This window comes from Equus przewalskii, chromosome 24 (genome assembly GCF_037783145.1).
Source record: "Equus przewalskii isolate Varuska chromosome 24, EquPr2, whole genome shotgun sequence".
Lineage (NCBI taxonomy): Eukaryota > Metazoa > Chordata > Mammalia > Perissodactyla > Equidae > Equus > Equus przewalskii.
Window position 1 is genome coordinate 34,739,019 of NC_091854.1, and position 14,286 is coordinate 34,753,304.

The 14,286-nt window shown below is 42.1% G+C and overlaps 1 long non-coding RNA gene across 2 annotated transcripts; it reads left to right on the forward strand.

Moving 5' to 3' along the window:
- Positions 1 to 5,303: 5,303 nt before the first annotated feature.
- LOC139079070 (uncharacterized) lies at positions 5,304 to 11,287 on the forward strand. Of its 2 annotated transcripts, none has more exons than XR_011532345.1 (2): positions 5,304 to 5,554; positions 8,664 to 11,287. It is a non-coding gene; the product is annotated as an uncharacterized lncRNA (long non-coding RNA). The 2 variants fall into 2 exon arrangements; XR_011532343.1 differs by having other exon boundaries at positions 5,371 to 5,554; positions 7,870 to 11,287.
- Positions 11,288 to 14,286: the final 2,999 nt, after the last annotated feature.

Here is a 14,286-nt window from a genome sequence, read left to right on the forward strand (position 1 = left end):
CTATGTGTGTGTGTGTGTGTGTGTGTGTATATGTATTTTTTTAAAATCTGGTACAGGATTTTAATTTTTTTTTCTTGTGAAAAAGATTGGCCCTGAGCTAACATCTGTTGCTAATCCTCTTTTTGCTTGAGGAAGATTGTTGCTGAGCTAACATCTGTGCCAATCTTCCTCTGTCTTGCATGTGGGACACCACCGCAGCATGGCTTGATGAGTGGTGTGTAGGTCCACGCCCAGGATCCGAACGCACAAACCTCGGGCCACCAAAGCAGAGTGTGTGAACTTAACCACTGCATCTTTGGTCTGGCCACAGAATTTTAATTTTACATATTCTTTCAAAAATTTTTTCTGGCATTTTGTGCAAGATCTCTTCAGGAGAAACTTTAAAATCAGAGATTAATTAATTTAGTGATAATTAAAAGCTTTTCAAAATTACATAAAAGCCTCTCCATTTATCCTGTTCTGCTTGAATAGTCCTACAATTCTAAATTCTATTTAGCTTTTAGATTTTTAATGTAATCTGTTTTTTCCCAAATTTTTTAAATTGTTTTGTTGATAATAGGAAAGCTGTGATTTTTGTTTATTAATCATGTATCAAGCTAACCTACTGAACTCTTTTATTATTTCTAACAGATGTTCAGTTGGTTCCCTTAAATTTGTGCATGTAAATAATCATATCATCTGCAATTAGTAACAGTCTTATCCCTTATTAACAGTCAAACCTCTTTTTGCTTTTTGTTGTCTTCTGATATATCTCAGGAGTGAAGGGGGAAGCTTGCTAAAATAATCAAGACTGTGTTAAATTTTATCAAATGCTTTACAGTTACCCATTAAGATGGTAATTTCATTGTTTCTTTTTAAATTGTTTAATGGAGTGAATTATATTTAAAAAATTTCATGATATGAACAATCCTTGCATTTCTGTGGCAAACCCTAATTATTGACATTGTTTTTAATATTATTAAGCTGCTTGTTTTGATACCCTAATATTTTGTTCAGTATTATTCTACCTATGTTCATAAAAGAATTTGACCTGTTTTTTCTTTTTCCTTTTATCTACTTTTATTCATTTTTGTCATAAGGATTTTTCTAGGCTCATAAAACAAGCTGGTAAGTTTTATCTTTTTATATGATCTTGAAATTTTTATGTAATATAGGAAACAGTCAATCATTGAATGTTTATTAGGAATTGTAACAAAAAATTTTATGTTTAGTGCCTGTTTTAGAAGTTAGTTTATTTTAAGATTTCTCATCGTTTCAAGTTTATTACTTCCTATGTCAATGTTGGTATTTTTAATTTTACTTTTAAATCAGCTTTATTGAGGTATAACTTAAATACAATAAATTACAACCACTTTAAGTGTACAGGTTGGTGAGATTTGACAGATGAAAAAGCCCATGTAACCACTTGCCCAGCAAGATGCAGAACATCCGCATCTTCCCAAGGGGGCTCTTGCGACGCTCGCCATGAACTTCTCCGCCCCAAGCCCCAGGTGACCGCTGGTCTGCTTCCTGTCCCTGCAAGTCAGTTTCGCTTCTTCTGGAATTTCATGTGAATGGAGGCAGACTGTATGTGCCCTGGAGTCTTCTGTCCGGCACAGTGTTTTGGAGAATCAGTCATGCAGAAGCTTGTTTGTTTCTTTTAATTGCTGAGCAATATTCCAGTGTATGAATACATGATTTTTTATCCATTTTCCTGATGAAGATATTTGGAATATTTTCAGTTTGAAGCTATTATGACTGAAACTGCTATGAACTTTTATGGACAAGTGTTTTTGTGAGAAAAAATGTTTTATTTACCTTTAGAAACTAGTTACTTTTAGAATTGCTGGGACAAGTTATAGTGTATGTTTAACTTTATAAAAAGGCTGCCTGTTTCCCAAAGTACTCCCAACATTTTACACTCTCAACACCAATCCAGGAGAATTCCAGTTGCTCTAAATCCTTGATAAAACTTAGTTTTACCATCCATTTTAATTATGGTCATTTTAGTGGATATGTAGTAGTGTCTCATTGTGCCTTTAGTTTGTGTTTCCCTCATAACTAATGACCTTGAGCATCTTACAAGGTCATCATATACTTATGTACCTAGTGGCCACCCATACCCTTTCTTTTGTGATATGTCTGTTTAAATCTTTCGCCCATTTCTTAATTGAGCTATTTGTCTTTTGATCACTAAGTTGTAGGAGTTCTTTTCATATTCCAGATACAAGGTCTTTGCCAAATACAAGATTTGAAAATATTTTCTCCCACTCTGTATTTTAACACTTCATTTTATAAGTGATATCTTTGTAAGATCAGAAACCTTTCTTTTTTGTTTTTTTTTTTGTTTGAGGAAGATTAGCCCTGACCTAACTACTGCCAATCTTCCTCTCTTTGCTGAGGAAGACTGGCACTGAGCTAACATCCATGCCCATCCTCCTCTATTTTATACATTGGACTCCTACCACAGCATGGCTTTTGCCAAGCGGTGCCATGTCTGCACCCGGGATCAGAACCTGAGAACCCTGGGCCACTGAGAAGTGGAACGTGCCCACTTAACCGCTGCACCACCCGGCTGGCCCCAGAAAACATTCATTTTGATTAAGTCCAATTTGTTAATTTATTCTTAATAAGTAGACCTTTTTCTGTCATGTCTAAGAGATCTCTGTTTAGCTCAGTGTCACAATGGAACCTGCCATCCTGGTCTCCTTGCTCCTAAAGATGCACAGTTTACTCTCACCTCTGGGCAGCTGCCTGGAGTGTGGGAAACTCTCCCCCAGATCTTTGCAGAGTTTATTCCCCCATTTCAGGTAACATTCCCCTCAGTGCTGCCTCCTCAGGAAAGCTCTCCCCACTCCAAGTTTCTTTACTTTATTTTTCCTAGGTTTACTTCTAGAAATTTTATACTTTTAGCTCTTACGTTTAGGTCCGTGACCCATTTTGAGTTAATTTTCTCATATGGTATAAGGTAAGCATCTAAATTAACCTTTTTGCATGTGTATATCCAAGTGTCTTAGCACCATTTGCTGAAAACATTATTGAATTGTCTTTCCATGTTTGTCAAAAATTAATTAACCATAAATATAAGGGTATACTTCTGAACTCTAAATTCTGCTCCATTGATCTGTGTCTAACCTTACTCCTGTACCACATGGTCTTGATTCCTGCAGCTTTGTAGTAAATTCTGTGATTGGAAAGTATAAGTCCTCCAACTTTATTCTTCTTGTTCAAAATTGTTTTGGTTATTCAGGGTCCTTTGCATTTCCATATAAATTTTAGAATTAGCTTGTCAAGTTCTGAAAAATAAAAAGCCAGTTTGAGGATTTTTCTAGGAATTAAATTGAATCTGTCGATCACTTTAAGGAGAATTGCTCTCTTAACAATATTGAGTCTGCCAATCCATGGACATATGGCACTTTGGTTAGATCTTCTTTATGTTTTCAACAATGTTTTGTAGTTTGCAGTGTACAAGCTTGACGCATCTTTTGCTAAATATATTTTTAAGTATCTTGTTCTTTGTGATGCCCTTGTAAGTGTAATTGTTTTCTTAATTTCATTTTCAGATTGTTCACTGCTGGCGTAGAAACACGACTGTTTTTTGCATGTTTATCTGGTTTATGCTGAACTTGTTTATTAATTTTTTGTAGATTCCTCAGGATGCTGTACATACAGGGTCATGGCATTTGCAAACAAAGACAGTTTTACGACTTCTCTCTGAATCCGGATGCCTCTGATTTTATGTATCTGCGACGTAGGTATGTATTATCTATGTATTGCTGGTTGAGAACTCTAGTACAACGCTAAAATGTCAGAGCAGAAATTCTTGCCTTATGCTTGATCTTTAGAGGTGTGCACACCATTTTATACAACATCGATGACTTCTCCTTGTTTTAAGTAAATTCCTTAGGAGATAGGGGGCCTCCTCGAAAGTGAAAAATCTGACTTTGATTCCTTTCCCTTGTAAGGTTTCCAAAATTGTTTTTGAAACCTACCAACCACAGAAACTTACATTTGTCGGCGTGCTTTCTCTGCCTGATCCAGCTTGACCTCCAGAAGCCATCTTAGCTTAGGCTTCACGAGAGGCTGAGAACGGGACCCTTCATCGGGTCCCCATCAGGCAAGAGGAAAAGAGGAAGCGAGTGGGCAGTGGCCTCAGGATTTCTCTCAGGGCCTCCTGGACAGGTGGCCATGCTCACCGACCAAAGGCCACGAGGCAGAAAAAGGGAACAAGGAGAGAGAAGGATGGTGCTGATGTGTTTTAAACTGACACAGAACTTCTATGGCTCTGAGAACAGCAGTTTAGCTAACCCCACGGTAAGTACTCAGTAAATGGTAGCTCCTGGGCTGGCCTCGTGGCCTAGTGGTTAAATTCAGTGCGCTCTGTTTTGGCAGCCTGGATTCAGTTCCTGGGTTCGGACCTACACTGCTCTGTTAGCAGCCATGCTGTGCTGGCAGCCCACATACTAAAAAATAGAGGAAGATTAGCACAGATGTTAGGTCTGGATGAATCTTCCTCAGAAAAACAGAAAGTTAGCTCCTGATATTAATATTCTTATTGCTATCATCATTAACCTTATCACTTCTATTACTATGTGTTCAGACTGTACTCTGTTCTCTCCAAAGGTGTTTGATCATTCCCATTTATCTAATGAAAAAACCCATTAGAATAAAAATCCATTATGAGTATCACCAGTAACAAAAATGTGCAAATCTGTTGACAGTTACGATGGCACGTCTCCTGTGCTCTGTTCCCCAGCCACAGATGCAACCAGTGACCGGAGAAGTACCACGTGTAGAAGCTGGGAAGGCTCAGCTGTGAGGGCTGGGTGACGCCCCCGAGCCCAGCTGTATGATGACAAAGTTGTCATTAGTTCCAGGAGCTCTGAGTCCCAAGTGCAAGGACCTTCTGCTGCGCCCAAGAGACAGGCAGTCACTCCTGTCAGCTGGAGGGAGGGTGGGCGGGGAGAGCCCCAGGAGCGGGCAGGAGGAGGGGTTTGTGTCCTGCTGGGTCCTGGGTCCTCTTCCCTGTGAAGAACCTCGGGAAGCCAGCTCTGAGAGTCCTTGCACAGCCTCCTCTGCGGCGACAAAGACCAGCTCGAGATGAGAGCGTTCCTGGGTGCGCTCTCTCTAATCCCCTGCCAGGCAGCTGCGGTTTACTGAAAGCGGGCTTGTGCAGCAGAGTCTGCCAGGGAGAGACTGGCACAAGAGAAACAGAGACAGCTAACTCTCAGGGGGTCGTCCTTGGCAAGAGCCACTATTGAGGCCTCACGCTACTTGTACTCGTGGCTGCCGAGAACGAGAGAGCCATCTGCAAACTGTGATTCATAAGCACTCTGTCCGTCTGCCATCCGCCCTGACATCGTAAAGCTCAAGCAGCAGCATTGTAATAAAGAGCGGAGGGCTGCAGCCTACCAATTAAAGGCATCTCATTTATTTCTCCAGCAGCTGAGGCTTTATTTATTAGTAAACAGCTGCATTGGTTACACTTTTTACTCAAAATGTGCCAACTGGCACTTTGGATGATCCATTAATCCTAGATAATCATCTGTGTGCTTCGTAGAATCTGGATACACAGGTCTGTACGTATAAGAAGGTTATTAAAAAGCTGGAGCCTGACCTTCCAGTCGGCTGGAGGGCGTGGCTGTGGGCGTGGGGCCGGGTGAGTCGATAAGACATGAAGTGTGTGGATGTGAATGCTGTCTGGCCCAGTCTTTGGAAAGATTTTGCATGTGGCTCTATTTCTGCCTTTCCCCCAAGTCCATGTAGAGAAACGTGTGCATTAACTTTCTGCGGCTCAGCGCTGCCTGCGTTCCTGTCAGTCTCGGTGCTGGAGACTTGCAGAAGCTGATTTCTGGCTGACCTGTCTTTAACAGGGGCTGGAGGGAGCCGGGACGGGAGGCAAGGTGTGTTCCCTCACCATGTGAACTTCTGAAGGCCCTGCTAACCGGCCAGTGCTGCTGAGGTCAGAGTTCTATTCTGGCAAAAGTGGTGCCAGGAGACCCACCCCTATCACTTTATTTGAAAATGACTATGGTACGCATGGAAAAGATCCACTCTAACTCAGTTTTTGTTTGTTTCCTTAATAACTGGGAAAGCAGATTATTGAGAATAATTGCAAGGGAGAAGAGTGGCCTCTAGCAGAAGTTAAACATTTTGCTGGGCCACCTTGAGAGAACTGATTTGTTGAATATCAGCATAGATTCGTCTATATCCGCTGATTATAGCAGTAATATTTGTTCCATTGTTTTTTCATTCTGGTGGATTCACATTGAAATCAGTCAGTGGGAGAAATATTCTCATCTTTAGAAAGGGCTGGCCGTGCTTCTATTATGTTTTGTTTTTATTTTCTGGGAAGTAATTGTAAGAGCAATCTATGCAGAAAGGTACAAATGACTGACTTTGGCCTACTTTAAACTCAATTGAATTAGAAGCCCTCTATAATGTGACATTGCATTTATGGTTGCTTAAATTATGTGGCTGTGTGATGGTCACTGGAATATTATTTGCAGACTGATATTCTACTACAGTGCTTTTGAATTAACAGCTATTGATGAAAATGATCAGACTTTCATTTTCTCTTTGTTTTATATTTTTAGTTTTCACAGTGATAGCCATTGAGATGGGTATGCTATGAACTTGCATAATAATTGAGATTTCAAATTCAGTAAAAAAGTGAAAAGAGAATATGCAAAGAGGAGATAGTTGTAAAGGTCAACATGCAATTTATAAAATTTTGAATATTTACATCTCTCTTTTTTTTTAAGGAAGATTAGCCCTGAGCTAACATCTATGCCCATCTTCCTCTCCCTTTTTACTTTTTTTTCTCCTGAAAGCCCCAGTACATACTTGAAGATCCTAGTTGTAAGTCCTTCTAGCTCTTCCATGTGAGATGCTGCCACAGAATGCCTTGATGAGTGGTGTGTAGGTCCATGTCCAGGATCCGAACCCACGGACCCTGGGCCACTGAAGTGGAGTGGGTGAACTTAACCACTACGCCACCAGGCCAGCCCCTTGTAGACTGTTGTAACAAGATCATTGCAAGTTATGTGCGCTGATACCATGTCTAGTAATGGATGGATGATCATCAACTAGTGTACACACGTTCATTTGCTAGAAACTAGCCCACGTCAGGTGTGCTATGTTGTTTACGAAGTGGGTTCACAGTTGAAATGTGGGGTTTTGAGCCAGACTGTCTGGATCCACATTCCCATTCGACTGCTTTCTAGCTAAGGAGCCCTGGGTAAGCTACTCAACCATTCTAAACCTCAGTTTCTTTACTTTTGAAATCTGGCTAATCCCAGCCCCGTTTTGGAGGATTATTCCATGATTAAATGAGGTAATTCACATAAAGTGCTTAGCACAGTGTCCAGTACATATAAGCTATCAACAAATGTTAATTTTAAAGAGATGTGAATCTCTGCAGAAGAAATAAAGAATGCAACAGTGGCCTCTGTCTCTCTGAGGGCCCACACTTGTGACCGCAAGCCTCCTCCTTGATGACGCCTTTGACACCGTCGTGTGCTGGAGCTCGCCACTTTGTCTCCTCTCTGCCCAATTCCGTGTCCAACAAAGTCTGTGTTCAGGGACACAACGGCAGCTCAGAATCAGCCATGGCGGGATATCTACCCCACAGAAATCAGCAGTTTCTTTAAATCAGGGCTCTTCCACTCCCAGCTGGTGTTAAATATTTACCAGCTCATCTTCCCTACAGAGAACAAAGCCCAAACCTAGAGAATGAGTCCCTGCCCTAGAGCCACCATGTAGCCGGTTAACAAAATACCTGCAGGTGCATCAGTCAGGACGGGTCTGGACATCCTTACTCATGGCTGCATTATGCTCAACTTGCACACACAACTAACAAGTTTCATCGTTTGGTGTCTTATTTGACAGCACACAAGAAGCAGCAAGTTAAAAGAGGCAACGAAGATGTCAAGAATGAGACAGGCAGAGATCTGACCGACTTGAACATTCAAAGACACACACAGGCTGATGTTGTTTACCATGGAAAGAGCCCTGCACAGCCTCGAGTCCTCTCCTCACAACATTGCACAACTCTTACGTTCACAATGAGTTCCTTTAATTATCAAGGAGATGATATGTGTACTTGTACAACACTTTCGCTTCCTCTGACATGTTAGTGTGAAATGTATTAGTGATAGTCTAGAAGTCAGAATATTAATGTTGAATGGGATCTTGGTGACCATCAAGCCCAGCAGATTTCAAGTCTTTTAGCCACAGGACAATATTTCAGACGGTCTATTATACAGAAGCCAGACAGTTGAGAGGGGGCAGCTCCCGTTGGGAACAGCGCTGACGTTTGGTAGTTGCGCCCTGTCACAGTGGGGCACGTCCCTGTGTGGATGTCCTCCGGCACTCGGAGCTCAGGCAGAGTCTCTGATAGAGAACACTTCCCCACTTCCACGGCTTGGAGGTGAGAACGTAGGTTTATTCAAATCAGCCTCGATGTATCAGGGAACCACGCTCAGCCCAACTCTTACTCTGAGGAAGGAACCACATGGGATGAGGTTCTTGGAGTTACAATGATGGCATTGAGGTTCAAATAGTAGTTTAAGCTAAAGATTGACAATATTGATACCTACCATTTATCTGTCACTTGCTATATGTCAGGCATTTAATCCTCAGGAATTCTATGTGATAATGACCATTTCACATTCCATTTTCAGATGAGCAATCCAGGGCTTGGGAAAGTTAAGAGACTTCCCTAAGCTCACCCAGCTGGTCAGTGGCCAACTGACTTCAAAACTTCTGTCCTGAACGCAATACTCATTTGTTTCCCGGATGTGCTGCATTACCAAAGTGCAGAGTCCTCGAACGTGAATTGCTGAGATGGACAGATCTAGAGGGACAGGGACTGCTGTCAACCCGGAGCACAGAACCAGGCTCCACGGTGCCCACAGAATGAGGAGCGTCGTCTGCTCTTTTGTCTTCTTCTCTGACCCTCCTTTTTGCTGAAAAAACGCTTGTTTTCATCTACTGCCCTTCAGGTCTGACAGGGCAGATGTGAGTATTTTTCATAAAATGCAGCAGCTTATCTCCCCTCTCGTCTCACCACTCGCTGATGATCCGTAAGGCCCTGAAAGCCATCCTGCCGGCAATATCGGTGCAATAAGCGAAGCCGCTTCCTAAACAGATGGGAATGGGGTTTCTTTGCCACTGGGTGAAATCGCTTTAAAAAGCATCAGCGTCAATGCAGAGGGCAAGTGAGCCGCTGCTGCTGGGAGCCCGGCCGCACGTAATTCTTGCCGCTTAAAAATCCAACATTGCATTTGCTTCATCACAGGACCTTGTCCAGCAGCTCATTTGAGTCTGTTAACTTAATTGTTCTTTATTCACAAATGGGTCGTTCTCTCTGGAAGCAGAGCAAAGCTCAAATGCCAGTTAAATACTTTGATAAATGCAATGCCCTCTTGCACTCTGCTACCTCCCAGAGCATGCTGTGACTGCGCGCACACACACATGGATGCTGAATAAAATGTGCTTATGCAACAGGGTCCTGCCGAGGATTGGACTTTAGAGAGAGCAAGCCGGGAGAAAAGTGCTTGTCTTTACAAGTAAATCCTACTATAGTTACATACATTTCTTTTACGAATGGATGCCAGGCCTATGGTAGAGGTGCCCTTATTCTACAAAATGAGCTAATGTTTCAGCAAGAGAACAATGACAACCATCTTTGGCAAACCTTTGCCGGGAAGTTCTCCTTTAAAACCGAGTGTATTTTCCTCACGCAGTCGTTCTCCCCATTATTGTTATTCATCTCTCATAATTAAAAGAGAGAGATTCCCCATCGTCTTTGTGTATCTTGGCCTCCCTTTCTCCTCCCCCCAGCCCCCAACACACATACCCCGTCTTCTTAGGTGACATTCTCCTACCTCACCAAACCTGTAACTTTAACAGAGGGTGACAGGGTGACCTTGACGACAGATGTTCTCATGGCAACAGATGGCACTGGCAAACCCGAGAAGCTGCTGCACGCCGTCTCCGTGCCACCTGCGCCTGGTCGGATTGAGTCCATCAATTATCCAGCTGCCCCATTCCCTGCACAGCCAGTGGATGGATTGGCCCGGGAGGTTTGCTGTGTGCACAACAATAGGCAAGGGGCCAGTGAGGACGCCGGTGAGAGGCCCTTTCTCCTCTCTTCTGCCTCCCCCACCGCAACCCCCACCCCATCACTCATCTATTTAATGACTTCAGTGAGTCGAAGGGCTTAAACTGTGAGTTCACCAAATGACCTTTAAAGACAACCAGCCATGAGGGCGGCTCACATGAAAACAAACCGACGCTGCTGCTGCCTCTTACACAGCATATCTTTGCATTTTCTAGTGATTCTGCCACGTCAGAAGCCGCTCTGGGACAGACACTCAAGGTGTAATATGCTCTTTTCTTGTCCCACTTCCAATCTGGCTTCCCTTTCCACATCCTGACCCCACCTTTTCTCTTAATCTTGTGTTTTGTTTGTGCCCAGTTTGAAGAAATAAAGATGACTAGTGGGAGGAAAAGTAAATAATATTAATAATCATCATTGTAACAGCCATGACTTCCTAATCTGTTAGTACGTGAAGGAGGGACTTTGTTGAGAACCTACAGTTGCAATCCTTGAGCTTCTTACCAGACTCACTATGGAGAGAGTTCTTCCCATTTTACAGCTGAGGACATTGAGGCTCAGGAATGTTCAGGGACACCCCGGCTCTTGCGATTAGCAAACAGGAGAGCCAAGCTCTGAACAAGGTGAGTGGGCTTTCCACGGCAGGACCATGCTTCTAGCCACCTGGAGAATCCACGATCTGTGTGGCTGGAAACAGTCAACACTGGGAGATGGGTTTGGGCCCCAACTTGCTTTCTTAACACAGGCATCTGGCTTGCCTTCTGTGTTCCCAGCTACTATGATAATTATATAATTTATTAATAAAGCAGCATGCGATCTCCAGTAAGTGGGTCAAGCATAAGTGTAACCTTTTATTATTTTTCATTAGTACGACAGGGTGGTTGAAGTTGGAACAGTTTGGCCCTGCTCTACCCGAAGAAAGCTGGAGTATTGTATGAAATCATCAGTGGACCTTAATCCAGATGGTGGTGTCATTTCTAAGAAATAGCATATGCTAGCGATTATGATACTTAAATGTAATGGTTTTATATCTCTCCAGTGGGCAAAGAAATCGTACAACAGGCTTTAGTCTAGGAATTTTTTAATGTGCTTTAACCCTCCAAAATAGAGTATTTCCACAAAGAAATGCTGTTGATGGAGCTCAGTCTAATAATAAAGGAATGTAAATTTCTGCCTTGTTTCACGTAATAATATGACAGCATCTGGATTTACTACTCTCTGAGTCTGCTATTTTACATAATGTTGCTGAATTGGGGACTATTACATGCTTTTTTTGATTTTAGAAAAATTGTCTTAAAAGTTATTTACACTCATTTTATAACAAAGAGGGCAATATAACTAATTTCGTTCTTAGCATGATTAGGCATGAGTCATTTCCTAAGAAATGAGTTTAATTAACCAGAGAAAGAGAGTTGTAATAAATCATGAAAGTGGACTGTTACTAAGTGGGGTTAAAAGCGTCTTATTTAAAACTGCCAGCAAATAAATCACAAACCCTAAGTTATGTGTTAAAGGAAGGAATTTTTCTGATTTTGAAAATTTCTGACAAAAGAGAAGAAAGAAGAAAAAAATGTGTGGCAAGAGAAGTAGGTTAAATTAGTTGGAATACTTAAGAAAATAATTGCAGTAGGGAGACCATTACGCTAATTCAAGTTCTACCAGTTAGCCATACGACTTTGGAAACTCATCTAATTTCTCTGTACTTTGTTTCTTTCCTTGTACACTAAAGAGACTGAACCCAATCATTCTTGATCAGGGAGTTTGGCTGCCACTAATGTTGTTCTAAAATAATACCAGGTCTCTCCCATTCCAAGTGCATAGTAGAAGTACAATCTTCCACCACTTTGAAGTTAAAGGTGGACGTGTGACTTGCTTCAGGCATGGGGAGTGAGAGTGATGCAAGGGATATGAGAAGTAATGCATGGGATTGAGAAGTGATGCATGGGATTGAGAAGTGGTGCATGGGATTGAGAAGTGATGCTTCCTTTCAGGAATTAGAGCCAGTGGGCCAACTGCCCGCACCTCAATCCCACCACTGTTATTGTCATATTAGGATGTATGGAGATGAAGCCTCAGTCAATATAGATCTCTGAGTGACCAGGATGATTAATTTCCCTGCTAACCTATACTTTCTGGGTGACATGAGCATGAGACAAACTTTGGTAAAGTGAAGCCATTGAGGTTTGTGTGGTTGTATTTGTCACTGTAGCATAACTAGCCCATCCTATATAACAGATGGGTGGATATCAGATTCATCTAGGGAGATTTTGCAGTAAATATAAGCCAGTGCCCATTCCAGAACTACTGCATCTGAATCTTCTTTTGGGAACTTCAGCTTTATGTGTTTGTAGGAAGCTTCTCTGATGACTCTGATGGATACTCCTGCTTAGGAAACATGAGAGAGTCCATGTACAAGTGGGCCATGAGCAACAAAAGCTTTGGTATAGACTTTAACACATGTTAACCTAATGGTTAAGAATAATAAAATCTTACAACTCCATGTTGCATTTCTGTTTACACAAGCATCTTTCTACTGTTTATCTTACTTGGTAGTTACAACATTAGTAGATTGTGAAGTGTGGCCATAACATCCATCAATGTATGGAGCATTTGAACCATTAATCTGATTGACTGAATAGTGCGTTCCCAGTGTGCATCCCCTCAAAGCTACCTGCTTAATCGGTGAAGAACTTTACAATAAGGGCAGATCTTTCTCCTTCAAGGGTCTCAGAAGAGCTGCATTTTCCTGTCTGTAAATTTCTCTCCACGGGCAACTGAAGCTTCCTGGCCAGGATCACACTGTTTAAAATATTTTGAGTTTTGTTGGAAAATATGTAGTTCCTATTTCTGGATTTTTCTATACTTATTTTGGGAACCTTCATATTTCTTTCACCCCTAAGGTGTGTGAGAAAGTGTCGTATTTAAAACTGACCTATAGAGCAAATTCCATTAGCATATTTGATCTTCAATACCACACTGAGTGCTCCTGAATTTAACCCTGGCTTGCAAACCGAATGCTAAGTTTAACGTAATCTCAAACTAAAACATAACAGCTGGCTCTTTCCTTTTGATAAATTCTTATGTAGTTATTACTGTTTATGTGGGAGGATTATGTACACTTATCTACGTGTGCTGTAAGTAATGCCTAGACATAGCAGATCCCGCCTTTAATACTATCATTAGGGTGCAGATCCCAGGGCGAAACTCTTTGCATCGACATCTTGGCTCCTTCACCTCCTGGCATGTCTCCACTGATAGATCATTTGACTTCCTTAATTCTCACTTTCCACAGTATAAAAATGGTCATACTAATAGGGCCAACCTTATAAAATTGTTGGCAAAATTAAATGAGATAAGCCAGTAGAGAGTTTAGCAAAGAAAAAAAGAGAAAACAGAGAGAGAGAAGAAGAAGGGAAGGAGGGAGGGAGAAGGAAGAAAGGAAAAAGAAAATGAAGAAAAAGGATCTGAAAAATTAATTGAGGGGATAAAATAACTTTGGGAAAAACTGGGTTAAAATAGACTAACAAATCTTAGCAAGCGACTTCTCAGAGCCTTTAATGTGCAGTATTCATTGTGAGTCTATAAAACCTTGTGAGCATAGCCAGGGGTGGGCAAACAAAGGCTCAAGGAAGACTTTCTGGAGGAGATGATACCTGAGCTGTACCTTTAAGGAAAAAGAAGTGAGAGCCAGAGAGAGTATGGAGGAGGGAGCTGGGTAGAGTATGGGGCCGAGAGGACGTGTCATGCATGGAGAGGGCAGGGTGAGGCCCATCAGTGCAGAACGTTCAATGGCTGTGGGGAGCGCACGATGTGAGCTAGTGAGGCCTAGGCCGAGAGAGCGAGAAGTTGGCAAGGACTAGGTTTTAAAGAGCCTTGTTTGGCAGGATAAGAATTTGAAATTTTTGCTTTGTTGGCAATGGGGGAATGTGTCATTGGGACCCCAGGAGGAAACAGATGGAAAGATGTGATTGAGGAAATTGTAATGAAGGGACAGTTTACAGAAGCATGGGCAGGGTTAGAGACACTAACAAGGCCTGGTGGAACATCCTAGGGTCAGCAACAGAGAGGGACAAGAGCACCAACAGCACCGAGCTTCAGACAAAGGGTGGACGGCCCTCCCAGATCCCTCAGAGAGCTCCAGCTGCAGCCCTCAATGGGGGAGAAGTCTTCGGTGGTGGCTCCAT